This window comes from Zootoca vivipara, chromosome 9, assembly GCF_965207765.1.
Source record: "Zootoca vivipara chromosome 9, rZooViv2.hap1.1, whole genome shotgun sequence".
NCBI lineage: Eukaryota > Metazoa > Chordata > Lepidosauria > Squamata > Lacertidae > Zootoca > Zootoca vivipara.
This window is the reverse complement of record NC_142592.1, coordinates 25,325,628-25,342,310: the sequence shown is the minus strand read 5'-3', so window position 1 is coordinate 25,342,310 and position 16,683 is coordinate 25,325,628.

The window sequence follows — 16,683 nt, the reverse complement described above, 5'->3', positions numbered from 1 at the left end:
TTTGCAGTGGGGAATCAATCTGACTGAGACCCTTTACTGTAGGCAAGAGGTTAGTCCGTCAAACAGCCTAGAGTTTATCAAGATACCAGGCCATGTAAGCTGGAAGACTCTCTTTACTAAGGAACCCAAGTAACCGGGGTTTATTTTAAGGCGGCAGGAGAAGTGGGGGGGTGGTGGTTTCACCCCTGGATTCCTGTGTCACATTTTTAGTAATAGAGAGGGAGGACATTTTGTCACATAATTGGTGGCAGCGGATCCCCGAAAGTTTAGTGACAACGCCGGGACTGGGTTTGTCGCATATTTATTGGTGGCAAAGTCCTTGGGTTCGTCGCACACACCATTTGAATGGTGATGCCCATCAACTTGAGGAGGGGGGTCCAGCCCCCTCAAATATTTTATTTGGGGGGGGCAAAGCTCCCTTGGCCCCCAGGAGTTGGCTCCTAGGAGAAAGACCAGGGAAGGAGTGCAGCAGCCATCCTCTTTTCTCCAGTAATCTTCATGCTCATGTGTTCATTCTAAGCCCTGGTTTGGCTTAGTGTTACATGTGAACCATCCCCATGTTCGTTGCATTAGAGCCAACATTCACGAGGAAATCCCTGACAGAACATCCTCGCCTACACATTAGACATGGACTTGGAGAGGCGCGATGTCACGACGGACGACATCGCAGAAAATGAAATGTCTTGGTTTGGGAAGTCATTCTGAAAATAGCTCTAATTAAGCATCACCAGGATGGATGTCAGAAATTTTCATTTTCACTGTTAGCAAATGGCTAACATAGCTTTCCAGTTCATTCCACTTCATATTTACATTTGATTTAGACAGAAGCTCAGACTGGACCACTGATCATCCACCAACAATGACAACTGCTAATATTATCTGTGTCTTGCACAACACATACAAAAAAAAAATGCTTCCTGTAATTTTTATGGCATTGTTGACAAGTGATTTCTGCCAGAATAGCTCATCAGCATTTGCAGGTCAGGAGGAATCTAATATCTTGCATTGTGTAATACAGTAATGACCAGTGAAGACCACACTGGGTCCATGCTGCCTATAGCAAATCAGCCACTTAATTCTAATGATAAGTAGGTTTAAACTCAGTCCATTTTGTTTATGTTGCTAGAACAAATACAGGTTATCTCTCCCTCTACCCCCACCCCCCAAATCCTTTTACTCTGTTCCAGTTTTCATTTCCTCTTTCTCAGTGCTATTTTTCTAGAAAAAGAGGTGCCGGAACTCACCATGAGCCCCTCCCTTGTTCTCTTAGAATCTCAATGGCACCACCAGAGAGGTGTTTGAATTGAGTTGTGGTGAGTTCTGGCCAGTGCTTTTTTTCTGGGGGGATGCAGGGGTACGCATACCCCTAAACATTTTGTGAATCTAAGTTTGGGCTCATTGAGGGGCAGTATTTCAAGACGAGTAGGAAAATGAGAGTACCCCCTAAACACTTTTTTAAAGGAAAAAAAGCACATTGGTTCTCGCTGGGGAGGGGAGCCCTGATCTTTCTGCTTTTCTCCTTTCCCACATTTCACTGGACCACTCTGCCTCTTAAGTTGCAGCCTCCAATATTCTAAGCTGCCTTCTCATGACTTGCTGGAATCTCGTGCCTTCTGCTTCTTCCCTTCCTAAAATGGTGCTTCTATTATCTTACATTTCCTAGACCAGGGCAGGGGCGTACCAGTAGGAAGAGGGGGTTGATGGGAGTGTGCCGTCCCGGTCAGCACGATCCCAGTAGGGTGCCATCACGGCTGGCACGCACCCCAGGGCGGAGTGCGCCACCCGCATGGGCATTCTGGGGGCGGCGACAGCTCTCCGCCCTCGGTGCTGAAGTACAAAGCTCCGCCACTGGACCAGGGGCAGCCGGTGTGATGCCTTTCAGATGTTGCTGCACTAACACTCCCCTGAACCCTGACCATTGGCCTAGACCCTCCAGTGTCCCTATTTTTCAGGGACAATCCCGGATTTACAGAAGCCATTCCGGTTTCTGATTTGATCCCGGAATGTCCCCCTTTTCCTTAGGACGTCCCTATTTTCATCGGAAAAATGTTGGAGGGTATGGAGTTCGGCAACCCCTGAGCCAAGGAGATAAGTAAATCTACAACCTTTAGAAGAAATCTGAAGGTAGCGATGCATAGAGAAGTTTTTAAAGTTTAATGTTTTATTATGTTTTTATATTTTGGAAGCCCTCCAGAGTGGCTGGGGCCACCCAGTCAGATGGCAGGGTATAACAACAGCAGCAGCAGCAGCAGCAGCAGCAGCAGCAGCAACAACAACAACAACAACAATGCCGGAATACCAGAATAGGACATTCCTATTTTCATCGAAGAAATGTTGAAGGGTGTGTTGGCCATGCTTTTTGGAATTGATGGGCGTGGTACTAGTGGTCCAGCAATGTCTAGAGGGCACTACCTTGGCAACCTGACCCTTTTCCATTCTACCTGCCTTCCTGAGCAGCTTAGCCAATGAAAGGCAGAGAGACCAACCTGCTTCCCTTCCTCCCTAGCCTTTCCCTACCTTGCCTCCCTTTGATGCAGCTGCAATAATTTCCATCACCCCTGCGAAATCCCTTGCTGCATTACAATATAAATATGAAGGCATATCCTTGGGATTTTCAGATACATCTTTCATAGGTTTACTTGTAAGATTTATCAGGATGGCTTTATAATCTTTGGAGAGCTTTTGTTCTGAATTGCTTAAATTATTTGGGGGGCTTATTTTCATATAGAATTTTTTTTCCTATTCCCATTTTTGGCTTGCTAAAGATGGTTTTGACAGGCAATCAATAAAAGGTATGAATGTGCTTAGTAAGAATAATTGTGTTACTGCTGGTTTATAGCATGTTGAGTTGCAAAAGATTCCATTTTCTTACATTACAAAGAAAAGAATGAAAATCTGCCCAGATCTGGTTAGGGCTGGCTTGCAGTTAAAGGCATCGCTGTCTTGAATGCTCAAAACCCAAGAATCCTTAAAAGTAATTAGATTGCATCTAGATCACTATTTCTCATTATCTAGATAGATGACTTTTGAACATTAATGCATTTCCAATCACTTTTTTTCTTCCTAGCACAACAGGTTACCCTCCAACCGAAGTTTTCCTTGAAAGAAGAAAAGGCTTTGGGGATGGCAATGTGAGAAGAATTTTCTGTAATTAGGATACCAGCTTGCAGCCTAATCCTGACGGCGTTTTCTCATTTATGCCAAAGGGGCTTACTTCTGAGAAAGTGGGCTGAATATTTCAGCACAAGATATTGCCAGCTAATCTGTTGATTCAAGGAACGTCATTTTGGAAGACAACATTTGATTAGAAGTAAGACTGTTGGAGAATTCTGACAAAAACACAGAGAGCAGAAATGGACAGGGTTCACCTATATTTCCATTGTCCGGAATGGAAATCAATCCAGTGAATACGATCCACAAACGATCCGTAATTGATTACGCCCCCCCCCACCATCTGCATTGCACTTCCTTTTATTGAAATGAATGGAGTGGAATAACATTTGTGCCAACGTATTCTTTAAAATTAGTTTTTATTGAAGATTTTCTTGTGTAACAAAACAGGCAAACAAACAAGGAAGAAAAGCACACATAACACCTCCACTTTCCATTTGTAGAGTCTTTTTCACAATTCATTTACATTCAGTATGAGACACTGTTGTCGTGGACATTATGTGGTTGGAGGAAAAGAGAGGCGGGGGATATGGGGGGATGTCATTCTTTGGGAATGAAAGGGAAGCTTGTTTGGGGAAGCTTGTTTGGGGAAGCTTTTAATATCTGAAGGACTATTGTATTTTAATATTCTGTTGGAAGCTACCCAGAGTGGCTGGGGAAACCCAGCCAGATGGGTGGGGTAAAAATAATAAGTTGTTGTTGTTGTTGTTGTTGTTGTTGTTGTTGTTGCTATTGTTATTATATGAATCAGGTCGTTTTTGGGCGACAGCCTAATTGCAGTGGAACAGAAACATAGCTGCTTGAGATGAATACAGGGTGGAACAGAAAAGGATGCCTTCTTACACCCCTAGTAAGAAGGACTCATGTATATCCCTTGCCAAGAGTCTAATCTTTCACCATAACATTTCTAGTGCAATACATCCTGACTGAACATGCAAGGCGCAAAAAAATAGTATAGGGTGCTGGTAATGTGTACGCTCCATGCTCTGGTAACTTCCCGATTGGATGGTTGTACAGTCGTACCTCGGGTTACGAACAACTCGGGTTACGAACTGCAGAAACCCGGAAGTATTTTCGGCCGCACGGATGTTCTGCGTGTGCGCAGAAGGGCGCGTGCGGTTTGCGCATGCGCAAAATGGCGGTTCGGGTTACGAACTTTTCGAGTTACGAACCGCGACCCGGAACGGATCGTGTTCGTAACCTGAGGTACTACTGTAATGTACTCTCTCTGAGGCTGCACATGAATACGACTCAAACTTCAGTTGGTCCCAAATGCAGTGGCCAGGTTACTGGCTGGGATACAGGGCCTTTGCTCTAGTCCAGCAGGGCTCATTCTGTGAGCCCAGCAAAAACATCTTACCCAAGGACTCTTCTAAACCTTGCAATGGCAGTGATCCTTAAAAATGAAAGCCTGAGACTGAGAGATAAATTCACAGAATCTATGTGTGTAGGCCTCTCTTCAGAACACCGACAGGGCGTAGCTAGCTAGCAGGTTCCCTTTATTTTCTTGGGAATTATTTCCCTTCACACGAACCGCTTTGCCTTTGTCCCACTGAATCTCAGTGTATTGATTTCAGCTCCTTTCTCTAATCTTTCAAGATTATGTATTTTAAGCTCTGTTTCCTCCGAGGCGTTTGCCTTGCCTCACAGTCTTTTATCATCTGCAAATTGCATCAGCTATAGACCCCATACCTCATTTCCTAAGTTGCTAATGAATATATTAAATTATGTTGGTCCCAGCATAGGTTCCTGGGGAGCTCTACTCACCGGCAGTTCATTCCATTTTTGACACTGTATCATTTATAATTACTCCATTTGGTTTTCCCCACATTAATTATGTTTCCCCATTGTTGATCTTCCCAGCCGGGGAAAAATAAATTCTAGCTCTGAGCTATAATGTAATTTCTTTCCCCTCTATCTGCAGTGTGGCAGCCCTTATTCCTGACCCCCCCCTCTTTTTCACCACCATGTGTATAAATGGAGCCTCCTAGGCTGAACTTGGTAAATCTTAGCTATGATAGCATCAAGTCGCGCACCTTTTGGAGATGAAACTGGATTGTTGCAATTGCTTTCCTGTTTATAACATTCCAGCAGATTTATAGAGCTTAGTGAGTCTATTTCCTCAGTCTATATTTCTCTAGGTGCTTTGTGATCATGTCATTGATTAATGACTCTGAATGTTTGCACCTCTCCAGACATGCTCACAAACTGACAGGCTCTCTCTTCTAATAAAATGTACGGTGAAGGCCTTTGAAAATGGAATTCCCTGAAGACAGGAAATGAAGGAACTGGCCAGATTTCTTCATGAAATCACCAAAGGCCACACTGGTTTTTTCCAGCTTCAGATCTAGTCTGTCTGTTGGATAGCTTTTTTTACCTACCACGTGGTAGTTAAAAAATATTCTGATGAAGTGGAGAAACGAAGAAGGATACTTCTTGTATCTTATTTGGATAATGATAACTTTTTGTTTTGTTTTGTTACATAGCACAGAGATGAAAACTGAAGTATTTCCTTTGAGGATTAGAAACAAGCAAGCAATCCACCATCTTCTACAATGTATTTATGAAAGTTAATTTCTTTTTCTTCTTTTTTTGATATGTCAAACATAAATTATTTGACTCGCATTGTTTGATTCCTCATATTCGGTGCCAAGCACAGAATATGAGTGATTTATAAACGTCGTAAGTAAAGGGAATACACTAGGCTGCAATAGCTACAATAATACATTTTATCTTGATTTCTTCCTGCATTTTTTAAAAAATAATTTGCATGCACTGAATACACCTCAAATATTTTTTTAAAAAAATCTATAAAATTCCTTTATCTTTTAAAAACATGTTACATAACCAAAACAACATTTCAATTTGTATCTTGTCATATTTCTATTAAAAGGTGGCATGGTTGTCCAGAGTGGCTAGGCCAACCTAGTCTGATGGGCAGGATATAAGTAATAAATTGTTTTTGTCCTCTTGTTCACAAGTTTCAAATCCCTGCCCATCTGTAAAAATCAAATGAATGCCTTACTTATGGGCAAGGGAGTTGATAGTTATTCTAACTGAACACAAATCCCAGGATACCTGGAAGGCATAGCTGCCAAGTTCTCCCTTTTTTTAAGGGAAATTCCCTTATGCTGAATAGGCTTCCTTGCAAGAAAAGGGAAAACTTGGCAGCTATGCTGGGAGGAAAAGGATGTTCTTCATGTCAATTAATACAGAAGAGAAGGTCCACTTGCAATTGTCTGGTTTCAACAGTCGTCCACAAAAAGGATATAAGGGACTCTGTGATATAGAGTAATTCATTGAGGTTGTTATATTACATATACAGAACACAGATGGATACTTTTTTCAAAAAAAAAAATAGCTTGGGTTGGTTATGATCACAGAAATGCTAATGTCCAATCACACCTGTTTACTGGGATAACCATATAGTGCCCCCCCCATTTAAATAGTAACAGTGAGGGGAAACAATTTTAAAACCTTGTTTCACTGCATAGTATTGTTAACCTGTTATCTTGCACCCCACATGTGCTATGTTTTCAGAGTAAGCGCTGTACGGTGATTAAGTTTAGGAATTTAATTAAAAAGTAATTAATTTTATGCCTAGCTTGTTTAGCAGATATTCAATGAAAATAAGCTATTAGATCAAACTCTGTTTTAACCATTTTAATGTCATGCTATTAAATGTTCCCGTAACTTCTTGTCACCGGCCTTTGACAGCAATTAAAAGAAGAGTTCTGAGCAATTTTTTGTCTAAAAATGTAATGCAGAAGCCTATGGAACCTCATTAAACTCGTAGACGTTCCTCTGCTATGACTTCAGTGCTCAGGCTAGAAAGAAATCTGTGTTTTTATTCTGATCTACATAAAATGCCTTTTGATCTTATTGGTTTGTCAAACTTGTTTGTTGATTTAGAGGGTTCCTCCCTGCCTGTTTTAAGTCTAATAAAAAAATTCCTTCAGTAGCACCTTAAAGACCAACTAAGTTTTTATTTTGGTATGAGCTTTCGTGTGCATGCACACTTCTTCAGATAATGTGATACTTGAGGCCCATTGTTGTCCTTGAAGATCTCCTAAGAAGCCAACCCCCACTATGAACATGAACCCTACTATCCTGGCGAAACTCCAGTTTTTGTAATTACTTTCTACCAGCTTAGATAATTAGTGTATTCAGCTAAGCGTGGCAAGGCTACATGATTTTTACAGCATCACTTTAAAAAGTTAGCTAATTAGAGAAATATGGGTAGTATTGGTAAGAAAAGTACAGAGTTTAGTAAGTAGACCTAAGTCAGAAATACTAAGCACGAAAGGCTGATTCACATCAGCCAGAAAATGCCCTGAAATGTCAGTTGTGTAAGCAGAGTGATCGTTTCAGAGTCACCTGGGTCCCAGGTTATGACACCCAGGCATCAGTTTGTTAAGTTTATTTATTTTTATCTATTAGATTTAGTAGATTTATATACCGCCCTTCAACATAAGGTCCCAGGGTGGTTCACAGAAAAAAACACAGAATAAAAACAAGTAAGTAAAGCAAAGGTAAATAGGGACCCAGGTGGCGCTGTGGGTTAAACCACAGAGTCTAGGGCTTGCTGATCAGAAGGTCGGCGGTTCGAATCCCTGCAATGGGGTGAGCTCCCGTTGCTTGGTCCCAGCTCCTGCCCACCTAGCAGTTCGAAAGCACATCAAAGTGCAAGTAGATAAATAGGGACCGCTCCGGCGGGAAGGTAAACGGTGTTTTCGTGCGCTGCTCTGGTTCGCCAGAAGCAGCTTTGTCATGCTGGCCACATGACCCGGAAGCTGTCTGTGGACAGGGGCCCCTTTACCTTTACCTTTAAGTAAAGCAAAACTGCAAAACAATACACCTTTTCCCTCGGACACATTTAAAAGGTTGTAAAATATTCATCAGTCATAGGCCTGGTTGAGAAGGAACGTTTTCTCCTGGTGCCTAAAATATATATAATGGAGGGACCAGGTGAGCCTCCCTGGGGAGAGCATTCCACCAACAGGGAGCCACTACAGAAAAGGCCCATTCCCATGTTGCCACCTTCCAGACCTCAATTGGGGGAGGCACCTGAAGAAGAGCCACAGATGATGAATGCAGAGTCCGGCCTCAGTGCTCCAGCAGGTAGTCCATTGGCTGATGGCCCAAGGTTCAGAAGGATCCCTCACCGGCCTGGGTCTGGTTCCCTTCTGTGGCAGTGAGCTAGATAGCCACCTCCATTCTCCACCTCCTTTGCTACCTAGCCTCTGAGAAAGGACCACGGCAGTTCTTCTCAGAGCTTTACATTCTAGGTGAGATGCTCAGGCCTTACCTGCACCACCACAGCCATTTGCTAGAAAGGATTTTTAAACCTGGATTTTCAAAAGAAGCTTTTTAAAAAATAAAATAAACAAAACCGTTTAAAGTATGTGGTGGTGGTTGACAAAGCACCCCTTCAAGCATGCAGTGGTTATAATCTTCACACTAAAGGAATACATCCTTTCTCCTTCCTGGCCCTTGATGAATGCATCCATGGCCACCTATGTTTTGTTTTTGTTTAGTCGTTCATGTCCGACTCTTCATGACCCCATGGACCATAGCACGCCAGGCACTCCTGTCTTCCACTGCCTCCCGCAGTTTGGTCAAACTCATGTTCGTAGCTTCGAGAACACTGTCCAGCCAGTCCTCTGTTGTCCCCTTCTCCTTGTGCCCTCAATCTTTCCCAACATCAGGTTTTTTTTCCAGGGAGTCTTCTCATGCGGAAGCCAAAGTATTGGAGCCTCAGCTTCAGGATCTGTCCTTCCAGTGAGCACTCAGGGCTGATTTCCTTAAGAATGGATAGGCTTGATCTTCTTGCAGTCCATGGGACTCTCAAGAGTCTCCTCCAGCACCATAATTCAAAAGCATCAATTCTTTGGCGATCAGCCTTCTTTATGGTCCAGCTCTCACTTCCATACATCACTACTGGGAAACCCATAGCTATGACCACCTATAACACACCTTAATTAATTGTTTCATTTCAGTACTGGAAACCTCTCTCAGAGCTCCCAGCAGATCCACAGTGAGAACACTACTTTATTTAATAAAACTGAAAATGCAGTATTCCCCCCCCCCCTAAGTACAGGCATGAACCAAAGCCCTTTGAAGTCAATGGAAAATCATATCGGCTTCAACAAATCCTTTAGGAGTTCAGCACTTTTAAAACCCTGCTGATGCAATGCACCTATGCTCATTGACTCAGCACTTTTAATCAGTTACAACTTTGGATGTGATCCACAGTTCCCCGAAACGATCTTATTAGACTAGGCGTACAAAGTGCTGCTTTGTTGCAAAGTTAATTCTAATTCTTTATTGCCATATGTTTGACACACATGTTGTTGTTTAGTCGTTTAGTCGTGTCCGACTCTTCGTGACCCCATGGACCATAGCACGCCAGGCACTCCTGTCTCGCACTGCCTCCCGCAGTTTGGTCAAACTCATGTTCGTAGCTTCGAGAACACTGTCCAACCATCTTGTCCTCTGTCGTCCCCTTCTCCTAGTGCCCTCAATCTTTCCCAACATCAGGGTCTTTTCCAAGGATTCTTCTCTTCTCATGAGGTGGCCAAAGTATTGGAGCCTCAGCTTCACGATCTGTCCTTCCAGGGAGCACTCAGGGCTGATTTCCTTAAGAATGGATAGGTTTGATCTTCTTGCAGTCCATGGGACTCTCAAGAGTCTCCTCCAGCACCATAATTCAAAAGCATCAATTCTTCGGCGATCAGCCTTCTTTATGGTCCAACTCTCACTTCCATACATCACTACTGGGAAAACCATAGCTTTAACTATACGGACCTTTGTCGGCAAGGTGATGTCTCTGCTTTTTAAGATGCTGTCTAGGTTTGTCATTGCTTTTCTCCCAAGAAGCAGGCGTCTTTTAATTTCGTGACTGCTGTCACCATCTGCAGTGATCAAGGAGCCCAAGAAAGTAAAATCTCTCACTGCCTCCATTTCTTCCCCTTCTATTTGCCAGGAGGTGATGGGACCAGTGGCCATGATCTTGGTTTTTTTGATGTTGAGCTTCAGACCATATTTTGCGCTCTCCTCTTTCACCCTCATTAAAAGGTTCTTTAATTCCTCCTCGCTTTCTGCCATCAAGGTTGTGTCATCTGCATATCTGAGGTTGTTGATATTTCTTCCAGCAATCTTAATTCCGGCTTGGGATTCATTTGACACACATACCCCAACTTATTTTAATATGGTTGGGCATCTTTGCCGAAAGTCAACTGCTGCTTTTACAATCACTGAGAACCTTTCTTTAATAAAAAGCAGTATAAATTATATTTGATTAAAGCGATGCACCTTAATTATCATCCTTATTTTAAAGTCTATCAAGTAAAGCGCCTTTATAACATTAGATTTCTCTCCAGATTATACTGTGTCTGTTCAGAGATTCTTTTTGAGCCTCCTGTATTAATCATAGTTGCCCAATTCCCTGTTAAATCTTTCAGAGCTGAATCAATTGAAGCTATCATCTTCTTCGCTGAAATAGATTTTGGTGCTAATGAAAATTTTCAACCTCATTTCTAAGAGACTGGAATTCTTTTCTCACTTAGTCTATAAGGCACATGTTACAACTCATTTTTAGAATTCTAATGTGATTAATTACAGGCCTGCTTTCATTCTTTTGATTGCTAATCAGGTTTCCATATTTTCATTTTTTTCCTGACGTCATATTATTAGCTAGATTTATTGTCGTTCTTATGTACATACTGTATCAGAAGTCATAAAATTAATCGCAAAACTTTTTTTTTTAAAAAAACTAGAATGCATTTGAAGTAGGAATATAGCCACTCAGTTATCCATCACTAATTCTGAGCCTACTGGGTCTGAATATTAAACTACTATTACTCCATTCTTCATTATTGCTGCACTTCAGAAGCATCTTGTGCTGTAGTGTAAGCAACAGTGGAGAGTCATCAGACAATCATTCTCACCCATCAGTATACAATGCAGGGAATTTCAATATTGATAACTTTATTGATAACCAGGTGATGAGAGTACAGAGTTATTTAAGGCACAAGAAAGAGAAGTTTAAAGCAGAGGAAAATTCAAGGTACAAAACAGTTTCTCTCTCCCCACCCCCACTCCCCTCTCTCTGTGCGTGCATTTTACAAATTAAGATTGAAATTCCTCAGAATGGTTAATCCCTAAATCATATTACCTTCACAGAGTTCACCCACATGCCTCTTAGTATAAACTGACACCAGCCACAAGTACTTTAATTTATTGATCTTCAATCTCAGTCCCTTATTTACATATCCCCATTCCTTCCAAAATGTGGAATCCTTGACTTGGTTCCTAAAAGAAGTTAATTTACAGATGTTTATGGAAATAAAGTTTCATGATTTCGTGACCCTGCTTGCTGTCACCTGCACCCCCACACTCTCCCTTGTTTGGGCTGCTCATCCTGCCTCAGAGCATTGAGCATCCTTTATCCTGTTCCGAACTAATCATAGGCACCCATGTTAATGGTATGTCAACCATGGAGAGTGTAGCAGTGGTCTGTGATCACAAAGGGATGCATATAGTTGGTTTTCAAGGAGTCACCAGAGTCTCAAATTATGTGTACAGTGGTACCTCTGCTTACGAATAACTCTACTTACGAATGCTTCTACTTACGAATGGAGCTCTGTCCGCCATCTTGGATGCGGTTTAGATAGGATTTTTTCTATTTACGGATTTTTAGATAGGTGCATTCCTATGGGATTCGACTTACAATTTTTTTCGACTTACGAATGTGCGTTCGGAACACATTAAATTCGTAAGTAGAGGTACCACTGTATTAATAATGCCATCTAACTACCTACATTTTGCTTTCTTGCTTCTTCACAATTATTTCTTCCCAGTGTCTTCTGATTATGAAAAGCCTTGCTTTTTTTTCCTATGTCAGATTCAGCTGTTGTTCTCTGTATTCACACGTTGCTCACACAAGTGTGTTGGGAGAGGAGCAGGGCTGCATTTTTAAGACCTTATCCTGATTTAACATCTTTGCTTCCTCATAGCCATTTGTCATGCACAGTTGTACAAGGAAAAACCCAACACACAAACTTCTGATAAAGAGCAGGGGCTGCATGTACAGTAAAAGGGACATCTGATTGAATGGGGCTCACACAATTGTGTACAACACACTGTTGTTGGGGGATATGGCACTGGGGTTCAGCTCAACAAGTTTCCCTACTCATCTACACACTGATGTCCTGCATTTGTGTGTGGAACAGAAGGAAATATTTGTAGAAATCTACAAGAAAAAATGGAATGTACTTCACAATTCCTGTCAGTAGCCATCTAACTGAACTGTTGGGCAAACTAAAGGATGGTAACCAGGGCTTCCCCCCCCCCCAGCCAGTACTCAGTCCTGCCACCTCTCAGGTGGACACCATTGCCACTGTCAGAGAACAAGGCAGGCATTCTTGAACCACTGTTCAAGAAGGGTACTGACAAGCTGGAACGTGTCCAGAGGAGGGCAACCAAAATGGTCAAAGACCTGGAAACGATGCCTTATGAGGAACGGCTTCAGGAGCTGGGTATGTTTAGCCTGGAGAAGAGAAGGTTAAGGGGTGATATGATAGCCAAATATATAAAAGGATGTCATATAGAGGAGGCAGAAAGGTTGTTTGCTGCTGCTCCAGGGAAGCGGACACGGAGCAATGGATTCAAACTACAAGAAAGAAGATTCCACCTAAACATTAGGAAGAACTTCCTGACAGTAAGAGCTGTTCGGCAGTGGAATTTGCTGCCAAGGAGTGTGGTGGAGTCTCCTTCTTTGGAGGTCTTTAAGAGGAGGCTGGATGGCCATATGTCAGGAATGCTTTGATGGTGTTTCCTGCTTGGCAGGGGGTTGGACTGGATGGCCCTTGTGGTCTCTTCCAACTCTATGATTCATGGTGAGTTCTGGCACCTCTTTTTCTAGAAAAATAGCACTGATTATAACAATAAAATTTGGATTCTATGGCACATACTTCTGCCGTTCTGCATTAAAGATTGTCCTATCTGTTCTTCTCTTTCTTGTTGCTTGCCTACTTCATTTGTCAGTCACATTATCTGGCCATGGTGATGACAATGTTGATAAAAGAAATAGCAACAGCAACCATTGGCACTTAATCCCAGTCTATTTTAATGGCGCCTGTACAACAGAGGATATATTACTACAATGTTTTGGAGACAAACCAGTTTCTATGGAGGTAACTCTCAGCACAAGCCTATACAGTGGTACCTTGGTTCTCGAACTTAATCCATTCTGGAAGTCCGTTCAACTTCCAAAATGTTGGAAAGCCAAGGCGCGGCTTCTGATTGGCTGATTGGCCCCGGAAACAATGCTGAGAGCTGAAACGGAGATTTGGCTTCCAAAAAATGTTCGCAAACCGGAACACTTACTTCTGGGTTTGCGGCATTTGAGAGCCAAGCCGTTCGGGAACCAAGCTACCACTGTACATATCTACTTGGAAGGAAGTTCTCCCCATGTTCAATAGGCCTAACTCCTAGTAATTCTAGTCTGTGTAGGATTGCATCCCTAATTACTATGGTAAGATAACTAAAGCATGGGCATGATCTACTAGGATTTAGTCTCCGTCCATAGAAAATCCATCCATAACTTTGATAATATTTCCCCCTAGGTAGCAGACCTCTTTAGAATAAACAAGTTTGGCATAATGAAGTGGTACACTAGATATTTTCAGGCAGTGAGCAGATGTTGCGTGCTTTATTGTGTGACTTTTCAGGTTTTAGGCAGTCTCAGTATGTAGAATATCAAGGAAAAACAATGTCCTACTGTGTTCTTTGCATAAGACTCCCTGCTGTTTCTAGACATGATTCAAGCATTCTTCCATTCAATTATATATAAAGTTTGTCAGGAATTTGTGCCGTAGGCTATAACAATGCCCTGCATGTCAGAATCCATTAGATGGATCTGTGGTTGGTGAATGTTCTTCCACTGAGGTAGAACTTCCTGACCCAGGTCTTTTTGGGTTCAAGCTTGAAAGATACAGAAATGCATATACCATTTAATATGTAGCCTGCAGTGATGCATATGGTTATTTTCATACTCATAACTAAACTGAAGGGACCACAGCATCTGGAGAGATTTAATGCTTCCTTCACAAGCTGAACCAAAATAATCTCCCCTCTTTCAACTATATAGTTTGCAATAATAACATATACATTGGTGCCAATAGTGGCATTTTACTATTGCTAACAACTGTATGGTGGATGGGGGGTGAGAGAGTTATAACTTGGGAGGAGGACTGAATCTACCGTCCATCCCCAATCATCTCTGCACAGCGGGTGGCGCTGTGGTCTAAACTACTGAGCCTCTTGGGCTTGCCGGTTGGAAAGTTGGCGGTTCGAATCCCCGCAACGGGGTGAGCTCCCGTCGCTCTGTCCCAGCTCCTGCCAACCTAGCAGTTCGAAAGCACATCAAAGTGCAAGTAGATAAATAGGTACCGCTGCAGCAGGAAGGTAAAAGGCATTTCTGTGCACTCTGGTTTCCATCACAGTGTTCCATTGCGCCACAAGTGGTTTAGTCATGCTGGCCACATGACCCGGAAAGCTGTCTGTGGACAAATGCTGGCTCCCTCAGCCAGAAAACAAGATGAGTGCCGCAACCCCATAGTCGCCTTTGACTGGACTTAACTGTCCAGGGGTCCTTTACCTTTACCTCTACCTAATACAAAAACATACATGCAACTGCTATAATGTGTTGTTTGACCTGTAGGCTACTGATGAAGGATAATTTCACTTGTTCCATGTTTTTAAGCATACCTCCAGGACTAATACACAGATCGGAACTTAATTATTATCCTTCAGATTTCACACTTCTCTGAGTGTGAAATAAAGTTCTTGGCTTTAAGAACATACCAAAAGTTTGTTTGTTTGTTTGTTTGCATATTTTAGGATAAAAACGTATTTGAGATAAAAAATGTGTATCTTAAAATAAAAAACAAAATACCTACTATTTCGTGGTGAATATATCATTGAATAGTATTTTGAGATAAAGTACATATTTAAATTTGTATTTAAAGATATTTTTCCTTCAAATGCATGCCTTTTTTAACTGCAGATTAATGTGGAAACATTTTAATTTTTTTGTGTCCACCATCTCTCATCATGTCTAGGGTTCAGAGGATAAATGAACGGACTGTAAATCTGAAAGTGTTGTTCTGAAATCCCATGTACATTCTCTGCGATCCTTGAGAGGCAGAATATAAATGGGGTAAATAAAAATAAAACAAGGTTCACCTATTCAGCTCCAACTCATGTGATTTCCAGGGGGAGAAAAAATTATGGGTGACTCACTTGAGGAAGTGCCACATAACTGGCACTTAATTTTTATTCCCAGCTCTTGTGATTCCACGCTATCATTGTAAGGCTGTCTGAGCAAACACTGTCCTTTTCTTTGCTTCTTTCTGGGCAAATTGATCAAAGATGCTCTGGGTATTGGCTTTATGCCTGGTTTCCACAAATGCCAACGACTCTTGCACACCGAGTTAATTAAAATTGACTGCTTGTTTTAGGCAGGAGAAGCAGGCTGGGTCCTGGGTTGTTCCAATGAACGGAAGCAAATCAAAGGAGTCGCTGCAGCTAAGGCAGAAAATGTATTTAATGTGTTTTTGTGGAGAAACTCACATTGTTTTCTGCTTTGAAGAGGAAAGAGTGGTTCTTGCTTTGTGGCATGATGCTAGTCTGTGTTGCTAAGCGGGACACAGGAGCTGGTGGTGAGTCCCTTGGGCACGGGAACAACATCTTTCGCCTTTGCTTTGGGACTACAGACAAATCGTTCCTCCTGACATGATGCAGCAGCTACCACTGACACTGCTGCTTCTGTACAAGCACAGCTGCACCACTGAATATGCTTTCCAAAAATCCCCCCTCTACAGAATGTCCCATGAATGGATCCCTTTGAATCAGTTTGCTAATGCAGCGCCTGGTCATTGGCTTCAAGTTACAAGAAAGGATATTCCGACTAAACATCAGGAAGAACATTCTGATGGTAAGGGCTGTTTAACAGAGGAATAGACTCCCTCAGAAGGTGGTAGACTCTCCTTCACTGGAGGTTTTTAAGCAGAGGTTGGATGCTTTAGTTGAGATTCATTGTAGTAGGTTGGACTAGGTGACTCTGCCTTGAGGCCTCTTAAGGTAAAGGTAAAGGGGCCCCTGACCATTAGGTCCAGTCAAGATCGACTCTGGTGTTGCACCACTCATTTCACGTTATTGGCCGAGGGAGCTGGCGTACAGCTTCCAGGTCATGTGGCCAGCATGACAAAGCGGCTTCTGGCGAACCAGAGCAGCACACGGAAACACCGTTTACCTTCCCGCTGTAGCGGTACCTATTTATCTACTTGCACTTTGACGTGCTTTCGAACTGCTAGGTCGGCAGGAGCTGGGACCAAGCAACGGGAGCTGACCCCATCACGGGGATTCGAACCGCCGACCAGGGCCGTCTTAAGCATATCTGGTGCCCTGGCGCCGTGGTGCGAAGATCCCTCCGGCTGTCTGGCAGGA